The sequence below is a fragment of the Labrus mixtus genome, chromosome 12 (assembly GCF_963584025.1).
Source record: "Labrus mixtus chromosome 12, fLabMix1.1, whole genome shotgun sequence".
Classification (NCBI taxonomy): Eukaryota; Metazoa; Chordata; class Actinopteri; order Labriformes; family Labridae; genus Labrus; species Labrus mixtus.
Window position 1 is genome coordinate 21,087,654 of NC_083623.1, and position 17,546 is coordinate 21,105,199.

The following is a 17,546-nucleotide window of genomic DNA, read 5'->3' on the forward strand; positions in this document are numbered from 1 at the left end:
CTCTCAGGATCATTTGTTATAAAGACACAGAACTCTCTTAAAGTGTTTAAGGTTTTTGTCTGCAGCTTGATTTTAGGAGGAAAAAGTCAAACAATTTGATAATTATATGTTCAGTGCCGGACTGGAGCCAGTATGCAATTAGGTTAGCTTAGCATAAGCGTAACATCGGATAGTTTGCAGAGCATGCAGACACTGCTTGCGACATGTACAGGAGCATGAGGCATCGAGAGCATTTCATCTGCTAGTTTGCCAATCTCTGATGGTGATCCTACACAGATACAAATAATATTGAAGTAATGCTAGTGGAAAACACTTAGATGTACCTTGGTGACGTATACCCAGCTATAATAAGTCTATTTGTGGGAAACACAGTCGTGGATAAATTCTGTAAAGTCTCGTGCAAGAATCACATCCCTGAAGTGGGTGGTTTATGACGTTTGACTCCAAGAGACAGCCAGGCTATCCCTTTTCCCTTTCTTCAGGTTTTAATGCTAAGATCACCTCCCAGTTTGAGCTCCATACTTGACAGAAATGTAATATTTAGATCGATTTAACTCTTGAAATGAGGTCCACTTTCCCCGAAATGTAAAATAGTCCTTCAGGACGGTCTCATCAGTGAAATAACAAACTTACAGAGTTATTTTCATGTATGTAGATGGAGTCTACATGTTGAAAAATTAAATTGACTTATAATGAATATGTTTTACATTGGGACCATGGCTTCTTCACAAGATGGACAAAAGAAACAAAAACAAATGTTGAGAGCTGAAACTAAATAAACTGAAGTGATTTGAAATGCTTCTGATATAATAACAGATGAAATGAACCACTGATGCCAACAGTAAGAGTTAAATAATATACAGCACACCCTCACTTACTCTTACCCCCTTTCCCTCCTCTTCTCTCCTCCCTCTCTCCCTCTAAGGCTCTCCTGTCTTTTCTCTCTGACAGTGAGCAGGTCCCTGCTGGCGCTCTGTGCTCTTTTACAATATTGTGGGAAAGGAGTGAGACAGACAGAAAGAGGGAGAGAGAGAGAGAGAGAGAGAGAGAGCGAGGGGGAGACTGCCAGGAACACTATACAATATCAAAGCGTCCAGTGAACAGCCAACAGGGCTTTGATAGTGGGCAGGGAGGGGTGTGGGTCAGAAAAACCTTAGGAAAAAAGCTGGGTGAACTCTTTAAAGAGGGAAGCGCGATCTATCGGGAACCCCACATTGAGGGGAGAGAGGGGTGCATGAAGCTTTGAGGTGGTGAGTGTTTTTTAGCTGGATGTCCTGCAGTCAAAAAAAAAACAAGAAAAAAAAATAATCGGGCCCTCCTCTCTGTGTCTGTCTGTCTCTCTTTTTCTCTTCCCCCCTCTGGCTTTTCCACTTATCTTTAACAAACAGCAGCTCAGGCTCTCAGCCACTGGCCGACAGTTTGTCCCGACAACAAAAAACCATGGCAACAACCACTGGAAGAGCCCGTCCGGTTCCAAAGGTCCGCCCTCTCTGGCTCATGGAGCTAGCTCTGCTCTTGGAGCCTTTTGCAAATTTGGCTGAAATGGAAGATTGGAATCAATACGCAAATAAGCTCAAACTTGGTGATAGGGCACAGCCACATGCTTGATGGAGAGGCATATCAAGATCGTAGAGTCTATTACGCCACCTTTGGCAGAGAAAGACGTCTGTAGCAAAAGAAGAATGTGATCTTATAAGAAGAGAAAGAGGAATTTGAAAAAAAAAAAAAGAGTGAAAAGTGAAGGACAAAGGAGTGAGGCAGCAGTTTGTCAAGAGCCTATAGAGTCCTCTCCGGCCTGCCTTTGCTGACGATACTTACAACGCTTCTGCTGATGATACAACTCTGCTTACATCCTTCACTCCTCCCTCCCACTCCTACAAGCTGTTTTTAACACCACACAAGATACCTTATGTCAACTGAAACGTGTTCTGGATGCTGACAAAACACAATTCTGGCTGTTTATAAACTCACAAACGGGCCAAAAAGAATATAAATGATATGAGAAATCACACTAGTATGGATGTTTCAAAATAAGCTTTTTGGTATGCTAAACTAAACATGGTGAACGTAGTGTGTTTGACATTGCTGCGCATGTTAGCATGCTGTCATTAGCAATTAGCTCAAAGCACCACTGTGCCTCGAAGAGCCACGAGGATGGCAGCAGTCTTCTTTGACATTTCTGACATTGACATGTACAACAGTTTTGCCTTTATATGGCAGTGTGACAGCACTGAAGGGGGGGGGGGGGAGGGGTTGTGAAGAAATGCAAATGAAACATTGTGGTTACATATTCTGCATTGTTGAGTCCTCAGGTTAACTCATCATTGGAAGAGGGATGCTCGGGAGACACTGATGTCTTACACTTAAATATTTATTGAAGCTCCATCAAGGAGAATTCTGATGTTAAACAGCAAATGATTCTCTGCATGAAGATTTTCCTCTCATGCTCAGACATCAACATTAAGAATGTGCAACGGGTAAAGTTTCCATCACTAGGCAACCCTATCTCCAATGACCTTGAGCCAGGATGTGTGGCTGACCATTTTCATCAGCAGTATTCTGTATGTGGCTCCGTTCAACATGCGACCGTAGTGTTCTACACCTCTCTGACCTTGGTTTCTTTGGAAACAGAGCTTCACTCCTCACTTTGAAGATGACGGTTCAGGAAAAACACCAAAGTTTTTTTTTAGATAAGGCTGTCCTTGTTACTGATTAGGATTTCAAGAAAACACTAGAGCTCTCTGGCCCTGTATCCACTCTTTGCTAAGCCTCGTCTTTCTGATGTTTTGTACCATCTGTCGACTCCTGACAGAGCTAGAAACTGAAAACTGTTGATGAAAATGGTCAAGACACATCTCGTCTCAAGGTCATTGGGGGTAGGGTTGCTTAGTGATGGAAACTATAGATTTAAGAGAACCAAGGTTTGAGAGGTGCAGATAACTATACTGTGAGCTGTTGGCAAAATGATCAGCCAAACATTATGTTTAAGATGAACTTTTACACATACAGCAGACTGTTGAGCCCCTTTCACATGTGTGTTAATGCAAACGACTGACTATGGCCACCTGACTTTATCTGGACTTTTTCCAGCCAGCCCCTAGTATAATTTCTGTGTCAAGTCCTGATGAGCCGATGTGTGAACGCAGATGATAATCGTGAAAAACATTCACCCGAGCGAGTAGGCGCGGTGATGATGTCATTCATGTTGAGCCGAGTTTTGCTGCACGATACTCTTTACAGCTCACCTCAGTTGTTAGTGCATCGTTTTCCACTGTTGAATTTGTGTTGAGGAAACATACTCATACATGACGTTGTGATAGTAACATAAAAACATTCGACTCCCCCCAAGCCTAACAACCCAGCCGCCCTCTCACCTAAATGTAACAGATTATTTCCAGTTTTAAAAGAGTGTCTGAAAGATAATCTCCAACTATGAGGTTCATCTGTGAAAGTAAATTCACAGAAAATATCAGGGCCTGATTGTTCTGAAATCTACTGTAACATTTCTGGAGCTCATGTGTTAAAGGGGTTTAAAATAAATAACTTAGCATGAAAGGAAAATCTTCAGAATTGAATTGTTCTTATCCGACATGTAAATTCATCTTGATCAAGTTTCAATAAATATTTTAGACGTAAGACATCAGCGTCTTTAGTCTAGTTAACCTGGGTTTAAGAAACTCCAAAACAGCTACTGTAATTTGCAGTTCACCACCCTGACCTTACCCAGCACTACTGAAGCCAGGGTCACAGAGGGTCAGCGCACTTCAAAATCCTCAGTACGAGTCTCAGACTTACTGTGCACCAGGACAATTTTGATTTGATTCCCTGAGTTCTTTAAATGTTGACATGGGAGTTCACTAGAAGATGATGTGCATCCCACTTAAATGAACAGTGAAAGATAAAGTTGGACAAAAATAAACCTCTGCAGGAGGCTCACTGTGATGTATTACCTATCTCAAGCGACTTTCAAATTTGATTTTGTCGCTGTTGAAACTGAAAGGGAAAAATGGCAGCGTGGAAAGCAGGAAAAGCTTTCGCTTAAGGAACAAGCAGACTAAAACAATTTTCCCCTTTGCCGAGGCAGAATGATTGCTGCTATCTCCTATTACCATGCCAGCACTTGATTAAGTCGTTTCATAACCACATGCATCACCTCATTCTCGTCATAGCCGCTGTAGCACTGAGCTGTATAACTGACTGAACCTTTGTCTCTCATCAGTGTCACCTTCTGTGCTCCAGCTGACAGCCACCCCGTCCACCACTCAACTTAGTATGTAAGTCCAATCTGGGTCGACTAATTCTCTGTTTTCTTACATTTCTAAAAATAAGTAGGTGGAAAAAGACTGTTTGCAGTCCCAGGATTTGTTTTTGTTAACTGTCCCTGAGGTCAGAGCTGAACGAGGCAGAAGTGCCTTCATGTGCTCGGCTCCCTCTTCATGGAAGTGGCGGCAAAGGGATTTTAAGCTGAAGGCTCTCTTGGTGAGTTTCTGTGGTTAATGAAGGTTCTTGTGGCAGACTCAATAAGGAGCTGTCTTTGCTTTGTTGAGGCGAGATTTAAATAGGTTTGGCAAGCAGCCTGCTGGTTTGACGCTGAAGTGTTGCTTATTGGAGTGCTTATAAAGCAGAACCTCGTCTCTTGATTTTTGTTTTCGCTTTTGTGTGTTTTTCCCTCTGTCTGAGGCTTTAATGTTTGTCTGGATGCTGCGTCTTGGCCGGCCTCCCTTGATGGAGGAGATTTGTAATCTGTGGGGCTGCCCGGTTTAAATAAAAGTTAAATAACATTTGGATAGCGGCTCGTCTTAAACGACTTTGCTTACCAGCCTCTCCACAACTGGTTGGATTCATCCAAGCCCCGAAAACTCCGTCGGCCTCGCATTGAGCGGATGCAGAGAATAGCAGCTAACAAGGAAAAAGATGACCGCGAGTGCAAATGACAGGAGTGGACAAGAAAGAAAGAGTGAGGGGGAGTAAAAGAGAGAGGGTAGTTATATCCTACGGTCATTAGCAGCATTTCAAAGTCACCCCGTCTTTCGGCGTATGCTGTTTGACAGGCCCTGCCAACAGAATTAGGGTTGAGGGATGATGGTGCCGTGATTAGATGTGTAACTCAGGGGAAAGACAGGACCTGATCCATGGTTACAGTACACTCACACTCACATACATAAGTGCAGTAGAAAGCAGAGGATAATGTAGAAAAAGAACGGGGATAAGAGATAACCCCGGTCTTAAGATGCGGTCAGTCATTGATTAGATAGCTCTGAAACTCTCTATTTCAGTGGAACAGGCCGGATGCTGGTCGGCCTGATAAACACTACAGGCTCCCCCGACTCCCCCTACGAGTGAATTGAATTCCCAAATTACCAGGCTTAAGATAACATACCTGGCTAAATTGCCGCTCTTTATAAGTCTCAAATCTCCTTGTAGATATTAATCAAAGGCCGTTTCACTCCTGATGCGGCGAACACAGGAGATGGGGAACAACACACAATGTGGTTCGTATTAAGGCCTCTGATCTTCTATCTCGAGTCCCTCGTTTTTCCGCCACATTCCTTTAGCCAGGGGTGATGTGTGGGGGAGGAGGGGGAGGAGGGGCTGGCATCGCCTCTGCCAGCACTAAATATGTGGTAAGGGCTTCCTTGTTAGGCTTGAGATGTCTAGGGGAAAGTCAAGGGCAACTGATACTTTATCTGCCCCGACGTCTTCAGCCCATAACTACAGCATAACCTTGCTTGAGCTTCAATGCAACACTTGAATATCCTTTTAGCTTGAAGAGGTTACTTCAAACCTCTTGTTGTGTACTCAAGAGTTCATCTTACAGCTTCTTTTCTCATTCCTGCCTGACACTGACTCCGCAGCAAAGTCTGAAGTTTCCATCTGCTCGGTGCCAAATGAATGCCAGCGATAGTAGTGCTTGTTGGATAAACTGAGAAGGGTCCATCTGTTGGCTACGGACTAACTCAAAGGCACGCCCACTCCAACATTCACCCTACACACCATGCCCACTCAAAGACATGATCATGTTTACCTAAGAAGGCGTTGGCAACAAAAGGGGCTACATGGTGGTGTGTGTGCTACCTCAGGTATTGCTGAGACAAGGAAATACAATCAAGGGGAATTAGAGCCATGAACTATCAGATACTAAAACATCTGATAGGTACCTCAGTACTATAGACCATATTCAGATAGCGGCCATGTTTTTCTGACGTAATGCTCAAGGTAGGAAGCCCTAAAAATTGTCTTCATGTCTACAGGTGTGTTCCAGGTTGTACACAATTGATAAGAAACTTTGCTCTCTTAAATCCAGTGAGACATTGAACCACATTTCACATTAAAAAACCCATTTTATAATCCTTTAGCTAACGATAGCAAAAAGTTAGAATTCAGCCACTTCGAAGCTAACATACGGAACAGGTGTGTTGTAATGCTACTTATCTTGACACTCATCTTGATCACATTCATCTGAGATTAAACTTAATGGATGTATTTTAAGCCAACAATGTAACGTTAGCTGTGTAGCTCTACCATCAAGCCCCACTTTGACTTTCTCGTTACCATATAGGGCTGTGCAGTGAGCCAGCTAATTGATTATTGTATTAGCTGACTATACTTCAGTCACTCAAACATCGATGTTTGTTATTTTTACTTGATGTTAGCTTGCCAAAAATACGGTGTTAACAGTCGCTGGTGGTCTTGACTTCAGCATTATGGATATAAGCTTAAATCAAGTTTCTTTATGCTCTTAAGGACTCAGCATATGTATCAGCACATTCGTTGATCTATTTGAAGAAAGTGCTTGTACAAAAGTACGTTTTCTTGTTCATTTAGCCATTTTCATTAAGACTTCACTAGACTCTGTTCAAACATCACACCCTGAGCGTGACGTCACCGGAAAATGGCTGCTAGTGAACAAGGTCAATGAAGCAGGACTAAACTGAATTTTAGCGGATTAAATCTTTTGTCATGCCAATCATGAGGTAACAAAATTAGAAAAGCTTAAAATAAACAAGCAGCTTTGCATTCATGAATAGCTCACGAACAACATCTTTTATCAATCTCACTCTGAACCCAACAGGTCACTGTAGACGCCTGAAGCCCTTTGAGTTCTGCCAGTTGTTGCTAAGTGTTTGCATTTGGATTTAGTTGGCTTTCAGAAAATAATACTACAGAGAGAAAGGTCTTGACCTCCTCGATGCGTAAAGTGTCCTGAGATGGCTTTCTCTGTGATTTGTTGCTGTTCAAATAAATATGGATAAATCGATTGATTGATATAAGCCCTGTGTTACGAACATGCATGGGACCGCATCATGTGGGACATGTTGTTTCGTGATTTTGAGTAGGAGCAATAAATCCAGGGGGTTAAAGGCTTAATAGATGTCAAACAAGGCGAGGAACGTGTGTCCAAGGATATTTTAAAAAACAACTGGAGAGCCTTGCCTGTTTTGTACTTATATATATATATATATATCGGATGGTGCAAGAAAATGTAGCAGAAGAAAATTAAATAAAGAGATTTAAATATATTTCATTCATTGTGTTTACACACAATATCTTTTTCATTATGTGCAAAAACAAAAAGAAGGCATCTTCAGTATACAAATCTACTCACTGGTTCAGAGGTGGATACAATTTGCGATACAGAATTTGACTAATGGCCTGATCAGAAATAATTCTAAATTACAAACTGGGCTTTTTGCCTGCTTATTTAATTCCATTTTGGGTTTAATCAGGTTTTACATGAATACTTTCTTCATTATTCACTTAAAGGGGCACTGAAGCAAGTTCTGAAACACATAACTGGAAAAAAAGAACAGATGTAACGACCACATTAAACATTACTGCAGGTCCATTTTTTTCATGAAACAGGCCATAGTGAGAAAGTGAAAAGTTCAAATCAGTCACTTCTCCCGAGGAAAAACTGAACCAAAGCATGAAGACGAACCTAGACAGGCAAATAAAAACTAAGTCCTCCTGTGTTTCCACCATAATCATGTTCTTGTCCGGGTGCAAAAGCCTGTGAAAGCGAATCAGACGCTGCAGCCCTCCAGTGGAACCCATACAAATGAAATATATTTTTAGGTGTGCTGGAAGCGACTCAAATACAAAAAACAAAAAAAAGTGCCTTTATATACGAGAGCTGCTTTCTAGAGCCTCCAGACTGCAAGGACATGCATTCACAGAGGGAGAAATCCATCACAGAGCAAGGCATACTTCACAGAATTTCCGGTGACAGCTTTCGTGGTAGAGCGTAATGCAATGCAAGCACAAACCCTGATCAGTTTAAAGTGGGAAACTGGCTGTTTCTAGGCTGGAAAAGGATTGCTGTGTTCACTCTCTGTACTGACATCTGTACACCAGCAGCTGAAAATCAACAAGTTGAGGCACATTCTCAGGTTGGGGGGAGAGAGTGGGGAGCTGGGATGTCAAGGGGGCATTCTGGGAAATGTAGGATGACAAGAGTGTGTGAGGGGAAATTGATACAACAAGAAGGAAAAATGACAACAGCTTATTCACAAAACAACAGAATGCGTTGGACATCCTGGCCTGATGATTTACTAAAGCGTAGGAGAAGATGGAATTTTAATCTGAGGCAGGGCGTTCCACTCTTTCACCAAATGGCAAGGGAAACTCCAGCATTCACACTCGCACAAACTCATACACTTGCATTTCTGCACAGATAAACACGTAAGACCAAAAACAAAAAAGGAGTCAGCAGAACCATGCACATTTGGATGCATTTTCCCACACACGCACTTGTTCTCTTTTTCTCTCTCCTTCTTCTCCTTTTTGCTCTTTTACAGCGGTTTCCTGCACACGCTGTCTACCTCTCATGCCACATTCAGAGCATGAACACCCAGAGTCAGCAAGTCTGGACACAGCTGCTGAATATTCAGCCCTGCGCTCCCTCTTCCTCTCCCTTCCTCTCAGCATCTCTGTCTTCTTCTCCCACCTTAAACTCTCCTTCTTTTTCCTCCCTTTTGCTCCAATGTCGTTCTCCTTCTAGCTGAAATGTTTTCCTTGCATTCCTCTGTAGCTCTGTGTGCCGCCGCTGCTCCTGCTCTCTGCGCTCCACTTTCATTAAGGGGCTCTCCTCTGATAGCCCTTCATATAACACTTAATCATCATAACAATAAGAGCACTCTCTCTCTCAGACGAATCACCTCGAGGGGCTGGTCCTAAAGATCCACTGCTAACTGATGTCATTAGCTGCCGCATCTCCTGATTGGACGGAGCGGCGCAGGAGAGCCCGCCCCAGGTGTTTGACGGAGGGCTCAGTGGGAGCACACAGGTCGGACAGGCCAAGGACATTCCTCTTATGGAGAAGAGCGGAGAAAACACACACACACACACACACACACACACACACACACAAGCGCGCGCTGGTGTGTATGCAGGCACAAAGGCTCTTAGTGGGAAGCAGAAGACAAGGCGTGTTTGGTTTTACAGTCAAGAGAGAGATGAATAAGACTATTGAATAAGGGGGAGGGAGGTTTGAATAACAGTATTTTACATGAATGGATCCTCAGGGAAATGACTGCTCCGTCGCTCCCTCTGCTCTTTATTTTCGGCTTTGTGTGTGAGCGTGTGTGTGTGTGTGTGTGTGCGTAGGGGGGTGGTGGTGGTGGTGGGGGGGGGGGGGGGGGGGTGCATTTTGGCTGATTGAGTCTACGAGTCTATCATGCTGTGGAATTGACAGTGTGCCATATTATGCTGTTGTGGGTGTTTGCATAGATGAGCAGTGACGGCGGCGGCTTCACGCGGACACGTGCACACAGACAAAACTGCCCCACACACACACACACACACACACACACACACACACACACACAGTGAAATCACAGCTGTTCTCAGTTGCTATGCGGCAGTCGCACCATCGTCTCAGATAACACACACTTACGCACACACACACAGGAGTGTGAGACGGGGGCAGTAACACCAGACTTGGCAGGGTCGGAAGGTCACAGGGGTATTGTGACAAAGTTGCCAAGCAACAAACTTACCGTGCATTTAATTGCCACCGTGATCTCCTATGTGCCCCTAAATGACCAGGTCTCAATGTAGTCATGATAGATGCATTCAAAGTAAATGTGTGCGCCCAGGGTTTGTGTTTTAGGTCAAATGTGTCGACGCTTGGTGTTCATAGGTTTAAAGTAGTAACAGCATGCACATTATTAGGAAAGCATGTTTTTTTTTTGTATTTTCATTTCTAACAGGATGAATCAAGTATCAAGTGAAAAGTTGCACATTGCTGCTTTACGTCCTGTTGTAGTTTGAAACCAGAAGAATCATGTATTTACTCATGCAACACCAGGTCTCATTCTAACTTTGAACAAACTTTAGTTCAACTGGGTCGTCAAAAAACTGGAGCCGATTCATCTTTATTTTTCATTACTTTTGTCCCTTGTGTCTTGCCATATCCTTGGACTCTCATGCATTACTGCGGACAACATAACCAAACAGCATACAGAACCCGGAAAGTGACAGTGAAATAACCAACAAAAGTGTGTTTTATCAGGTCTGCAGGGAGCACAGTCCATCTGTGTAGTGACCTCTTTATAGGTTTTGTCTATTCGATATCTGTTTGTGCACATGACATAAGCAGAGAGCTGAAGAGAAAACTTTGGCTCCAGTAGAAGCTCAGTTTTCACCAATTTTTCGGTAAGAGTGCACCTGTACAGCTAGCCTTAGGCTGCGTTCAGGCAGACTTGAGCCCTGCGTGAAATGCAGCCCTCTCATTTATTTGATTGGAGCCGGTCCATCTGTGCAGCAGAGGTGCCAATGCAGAGGTCTGCATCAAAACAGCTCACATTACTACAGCAAGAGGGTATAAACAGGCTCAAATTTTCAAGCAGCATAACTCAACTTCACCTTGCAAGCCCCAGGGTTTGCCTGTTAAGTACATTCATGCACACGATCCAGGTACATCTTTTCTATCACTTCACAATCGTTGCAAGAAACAAATACTATGTGCCAGTCTGCGTAGCTACATGGTTAATAAAGTCTACAACTGATTTATACCTCAACACAAATATTGCAAACTACAATCATTTGCAAATATCAACTGGTGCGCCGGGTCTAGAAACTGGATTTACTGATGAAAAATGAACAATTAAACACGGATCCTGATGTCTGTGTAAACAGAATTTGTCTCAATCCAATCGTAAAAAATCTGATTCCCTACACTCCATTAAAATAATCTGCTATGTTCCAGTCTCTTTCCTATTAAGAAAAGACAACTTCTACAACATTTAGCTTGCAGCTTCTCATTTTCAGCCTGTACAGACTGTTGCTTTCACTGGCAATATTCCAAATTTGCCAAATCAAAAAAGGGTCACTAACTTCCAGAAGTCGCGGGAGAAACTTGTTGTCTGGCTCTCTGCAAGCCAGTGTTTGAATAGAGCTGTGTGTTGGCAAGAATCTGGATAAAAGCTTTAAACTGTGACACAGAGGTCATGATACAATACGTACAGTGATATGTTGTGCTACTGTAAACAAGGTCTGTCATGGTATAAATACACAACTCCAGATTTATAAAACCTGAGTGATAACAAGTTTACTTGTTTCGTGCATCTATATAGTTTGGATCTATATTTTTTATTTATCAGAGTCTCTTTAACACTTAAAGTCACAGCACTATTTTTTCTGCTATTTGTGTAAGGAATTAACATTTCCTATGTTATTGCACTTACTTTAAACAATGCAATTATCTAAGAAAAAAAAGAAAAATTTAAGTGTAAAAGTTCCTTACAGCCCTATTCTGTACTCCAACACCAAACACTAACAATACTGTACACCAACTTGTGTTTTAAAATGGAAGCAACTCCCAATAGATATCTGCTCTCATCAAAGAACGTTGCAAAAGGAAACGGGAACAGCTACTGACAGCTGTCGTACTTTCGCTGTATGTGCTTCTGAGATTTAAAAAATTATGTGATACACTTTGATACATCGTCGGTGAAAACATCGTCGATATATCTTCCTCAGGTCTGTTTCGCCTGTTTGTCTTGACTACGGTCAACTCGGAGTTCATTTTCATCGAGGTGGGGGATGAAGTAGCAGAGAGAATCACTCCCATGCTTCCCCGCCAGCCTCGATGTTATCTTTTGTTGTTGTTTTGATTTAGAGCCCCCTGGTGGCAGAATTTCCATACTGTACGTTTAAGTGAATTTGCTGATATAGTCTTGAAATAAAAAAAAATATACAATATTTCTGTCAAAAAGTATGCATTAGCTATGGTCCTACACTTTAAAAAAAAAAAACAATGACCGAGTTCCTAACACAGATGGTCAAAGGCAAAGATGCTGTAGAGTTGTTTTGTGGGAAAAGTAGGAACTACTGTTTTTGGACTTTTACTTATAATAAAAAATAGAAGTCAGAATACGGAGGCTGCTGCATCCCGCCTGATACGGATTTTGCTAAATTGTTTGCTACTGCTGTCTATTTTCATATATCATAGTAGCTGTAAATATTTCATTATTCAATCATCAACAGATCTTTAGTTTTCCTCTGTACATCTGGGTTTCATTGTATTGTAGCTTGGAGACCTTTCATAAGTTAAGTCAATTTGACATTTTCTCTCACACACCAACATATCTGAAATGTGAGTCATGTATTAATTCAAGAGAGAGCTGGGCCTCCTGAAGACTCAATAATTGTATTTTCTATCAAAAGGCAGAAATAATAGAGTTCACTTGTTTGGCATAACTCAAAACAATGTTCTGCTTGCTCCAAAACCATCATAAAATCAATAAAAGACATTTGACACAAATTTGCTTAAAAGCAGCAGCCCCCTCCCTGTTTTTTGATTTTTACCTCCCTTGCTTGCTTAAGTCAGTGATGTCACATGTCCGCCGCTCTGTCTGCTCCGGCTCTTTCCACTGTGTGCAGTGGAACAAAGCAGAGATGGCAACGAAACTTATCTTTAAAAAGAAACTGCACAGTGTTGTGGAATAATTTGGAAAGCTGTCACAGAGAGCGAATCCTATCTCAGGGAATGCCAGTCAAATACACACACACACACACACACACACACACACACACACACACACTCACACACACTCACACACACTCACACACACACACACACTCACAGGGACATTGGTGTTTACATCATATGGGAAGGTATTTTTTCCTCTCACTCTGCCAGGGAACAGGCCCACGCATGGACACACAGACGCTGACTAAGGCCCTAAGACTCCTAGGGGGATGGGGGTAAGTGTGTGTGTTGATGGTTTTGTGTGAGTGTGTGTGTACATATGTGTGTTACTACTTTAGTCGTGTATACAGCAAACTGTCCAACTGTTACTTCTTAAATTGAACGCTGATATCATCGGGACTGCATCTATGATTCATTTGCGGTGTAACGTGTTTGTGTGACTTCTGTCTTTGTGTTTATTTCTGCGTTTGAGCGTGCAGTGTGTTTAGGCAGTGGTGTCAAATCGTCCAGTGGAGTGTTAAGCCGTTGTTTGGTTACAGGAATGTACAGTAGAGCGTTTGTGGTTTGGTCTTAGAGGGGCGGAGCTAATGTTAATCAGTTTAGAAGGAAAATCTGCATATTATGTGCCTGTGTGATTGTGTGTGTGTTTAAATCTTGTGCATGTGTGTTTGTGCTCAGTTTAAAGTCACTGTGTTGTGTGATTTCGTTGCGGTTTGAGGTTAGAGAGAGAAAGAAGGAGAGGACCGAAAAAGAGAAAAGTGTTTTTGTACGTTTATGTGTGTGCGTTCAGGTCTGCAAAAAAAAAAAAAAAATCCCAGTTCTCCCATCCAACGCTGGCTGATGTTCAGAGCTTCAACCGCAAAAGCAACAGGCGGCCTATTCAACTCAAGACACAAATAGAGCACTCTTCTTCTCAAACAGAGAGCTAAAAACAGAAATTTTTGTCTGGAGCTGAAGAACCAGCGAATCACTTCCCTCTCTTTCTCCGTGACGCGGCGTTTTTTCTTTTTGTAAAAATAAGAACTGGCACGTACAGTATCTGTGGAGACGACCCGGCGTGCTCTCTTCTCTCCTTTCATTTACTGCCTGCCTGCGATAGTTTGGTGAATCTCAGACTGAGAATCAACAAAGGTCAGACAGTCGCAGATGGAGGGCAACAAGGCGATAGAGTTACCGGTTAAATAGATGTAGCTCTCCTGGGGAAAGCAACAGGCTGCAGCAGTACATGTGTTAAATGAACGCCTTTAAAGGTCACATGTTATCCTCCTTTTCAACCAGTTTAAATAAGTCTCAAAGGTCCTTAAAAACATGTCTTTGAAATTTCTTGCTCAAAGTCCACTCTGATCCTGTATTTGAGCATGCCTTTAAACCCCTCTATTTCAGCCCTGTTTAGAACAGACTGTTTCTGTGTCTGTACCTTTAAATGAAAGTGAGCTATGTCTGACCACGCCCCCCTCTCTGGTAAGGGATGTGGTTTTGGCTTTCTCGCACCATGCCTTATTGTATGCTGTGGAAAAAAGGACTCAGAGGGCAGACCAAACACCTAATGGTGTGACCGTCAACCATGTTGAGGATTAGCTATACTCCCCCTTGTGATGTCATGGAGGGAACATCGCCAATCAGCCTGTTTAAGCACACATTTTCTGAAAAGTGGAGCAGGCAAAAAACATGACAGGATGGACTTTTTAGAATTGGGGGATTTGTGATAGAGTGCATTTTTCATAATGTGTGACCTTTAAACGCCTCATGCTGCTAAGAAAACACACAGAACAATAAAGTATCTATTAGCTGTGAAGTCTTTGTACTTTAAGGGATAAAAAAAGGGGAAAAGAGGGGGAGGAGTAATCACATTATATAAATCAGATGGTTCCTGAGGTCATTTTTGTCTTCACACACAATTATGCATGCCAACAAACACATCACACACACACATTAACTGTGTATGGCTGCATCCACTTATGACATCACTGTAGCTAGCCAGAAAGACAGGCGAGTCAGAGTGAGCAAAGCTGACGTCATCCCATTCACTCAATGTCAAATTACGTAATCACAGGGTCCAACGCCTGCAGGACAGGCATGCTGTGTGTGTGTTTTTTGGTAATCGCATGCAGGGCAAGAACACATAATTGCAATCTCATGTGTGAGAGGAGACATAAAAATGAGGCATGGTGATGACATCATTAGCAGGGAGGCGGCCTGGCGTGAGCATGGCGGCTGTGACATGAGGGAGAGTGTTTGGGGAGAAGAGGAGGAGACAGAGCGCTGCAAACAGACCTGGCTGGAGGAGTTATGCAACACAAATCCAACTCAACAGACTAGAAAGAGGCTTTTTTTTCCCTTTTTCGGTGTGTGTGCAGTGTGTGTCTTAAGTGACTTTTCTGTAGCACTTTTACTTTAGGCAAAGAGTGCATTAAAAACACACAAGCACTCAAGCATACTGCTGAAATGCACACTGAAGTCTACACACATTCATATACATACACACACTCTCTCTCCCCCTTCCACTTATAAACAAAGCTTCCTAGGGACAGGAAATCCTTCCACCCACGTTCCTGTGTTGCTTGGCAACCACAGCAGCGTCACTGTGTGCATGCCTCCACCGATGAAAACAACACACAAGCACAAACACGTAGACAAAGAAAAACACAAAATCAAACTCCTTGAACTCTGCTCCTTCAAAAAGCAGCAAAGGAAAACAGCAGCGAGCGGAGCGGCTACTCGCCACAGCTGCCCAACGATTCCTCCGCTATGGATCTAAACCAAACATGACATCAGCCCTTGTAAACATAAAACAGTTTTTCCTCCATTTATTAGCTCTATTTTTACCCCCGTTGACGTCTTTCTAATGCCTGTGTGTTTCAGTGCTCGTTCACTCTGTTCGGTTTGTGCCGGTGTGTGCCACCGAGTGAGGATGCAACCAGCAATAGCTCAGCACGACTAAGTAGAGAGAGGCTAATTGAGCAGAGGTGCCCAGCACTGTGGACAATGAGTCCATTTCAAATCAGCAGGAGGCCTATTGAAGACAATTATAACCTGGGGGATACAGAGGAGCATTATTCTTCTCAGCCATCTCGGCCACTTAGGCTGCCTGTGTTTCCACTTTCCACTGCAGTTTTAAAACACGCTTCATACTCTGCAGATGTTTTAACGCATGAATCAGAACACGAACTTAACCAATGACTGCAAATTCCTCATAAAACTGATCCTCATATTGAGTCTGGAAATGGTATAAAAGCCTAACAACGGAAAGGGGCACAGCTACAAACTGTTTCTGAAGTCCATGAAGTTACCCTGCAGTCTGCATCAACTACGTTTTATGGTGTAACAAGTGGAACGCCTTCCAAAAGTTGAATAACACAATGTTGTGCACATTTGCCTTGCTCCTTTTGGAGGGACTCCAACGACACTTTCCATCAGCGTTTGTGCAAATAACAGTTAAGTAATAGCTTTAAAGTTACACCCTGTTCTAGTCATAGTGCCTTATCCTGAAATCTCCTCTGAGCACAATGTCACTTATTTCCTCAGAGCTCATTCAGTATGTTTACATTAGAGGTGGGGGGAAAAAAATTGATACAGCATAGAATCACAATATTTTGCATGGCGATATTATATACATTAATGGCCGCCAAATATCGATATTTTATTATATTAATAGCAAATGTGCTTTTTTATTTTTCAATTTCTGAGGGGGTTGCACAATTCAATTTGAGTAAGTTGCATTGTTAAAAATGAACGTCCTTAAATGTTTGTGTCCAGTTAAGTTCCATCAGACTGAAATACCAACAGTTCAGATTGTGAGGTGCATGCAGCCTTTCACAGGGTTTCACTTTGATCACAGCGTTGGTCAGTCTGTGGACTTGACTCCCATTGGATAGAAATAAATGGACTGATGAGTAGACTGACAGTTTATATATATATATGTATATATCGCAATTTATTGTATCGCAATTCTCAGAATATCGCAGCATATCGCAAAATGTTTAAAATCGCAATTGGTCACAATTGGTGATTCCCACCCCTAGTTTACATGCACAGCTGGCCATTTAATTAGACCACTGTCCTTTACCATTATATGTACAAGCAACAGGGGAGAATCAATTTATTGATGGAAGAATGTCCAACTCTGCTACGATATGCCCCCTTTCAGCTGGTGACCATCAGACCCAGTTGACCTTTATTAAGAAGTTAGCAAGTGTCAGGACCATGATGCTCCGGGGCTTGGTGCTGAGATAGAAGTTCATCACTTTGTCACTTTATAGAATTTAAGCTTTAGGACACCCCAAAACTTGCTGTACACCATTATATATTCAAAAACCATAAACTTAACACTTTGATTTTCAAAGATGTCCTGTCAACACTTCCTTCTCTTCTCTTCCCTCCACCGAGCTAACACAACCGGAACCCTTCATACCGACAGAAATCAAGGAAGTCTTTCACAGATAAGTTGCTCTTTTGTTTTGTTCACCTTTAAGAACTAAAAGTACCTCTGCAGCACACTTTTTTTTCTGACTGTGCATTTTAGACACTCTGCCATATGGCTGATGGGCCTCCGCTGACCAGTGCACAGCGGTGGGTCACGGTCCTGCTCAAGGCCGGCTAATATAATCAGACA

The 17,546-nt window shown here is 42.5% G+C and overlaps 1 protein-coding gene across 2 annotated transcripts in view; it reads right to left on the minus strand.

Moving 5' to 3' along the window:
- The window catches only part of ches1 (checkpoint suppressor 1), a 64,295-nt gene that overhangs the window by 44,371 nt on the left and 2,378 nt on the right, over positions 1–17,546 (minus strand). Inside the window, exon 2 of one of the 2 annotated variants that reach the window (XM_061052536.1) lies at positions 4,997–5,054. The exons of the other annotated variant lie outside the window; for it this stretch is intronic. The gene's annotated coding sequence lies outside the window, so the exon portion shown is untranslated. The remainder of the gene's footprint in view (positions 1–4,996; positions 5,055–17,546) is intronic. 2 annotated transcript variants of the gene reach the window in all.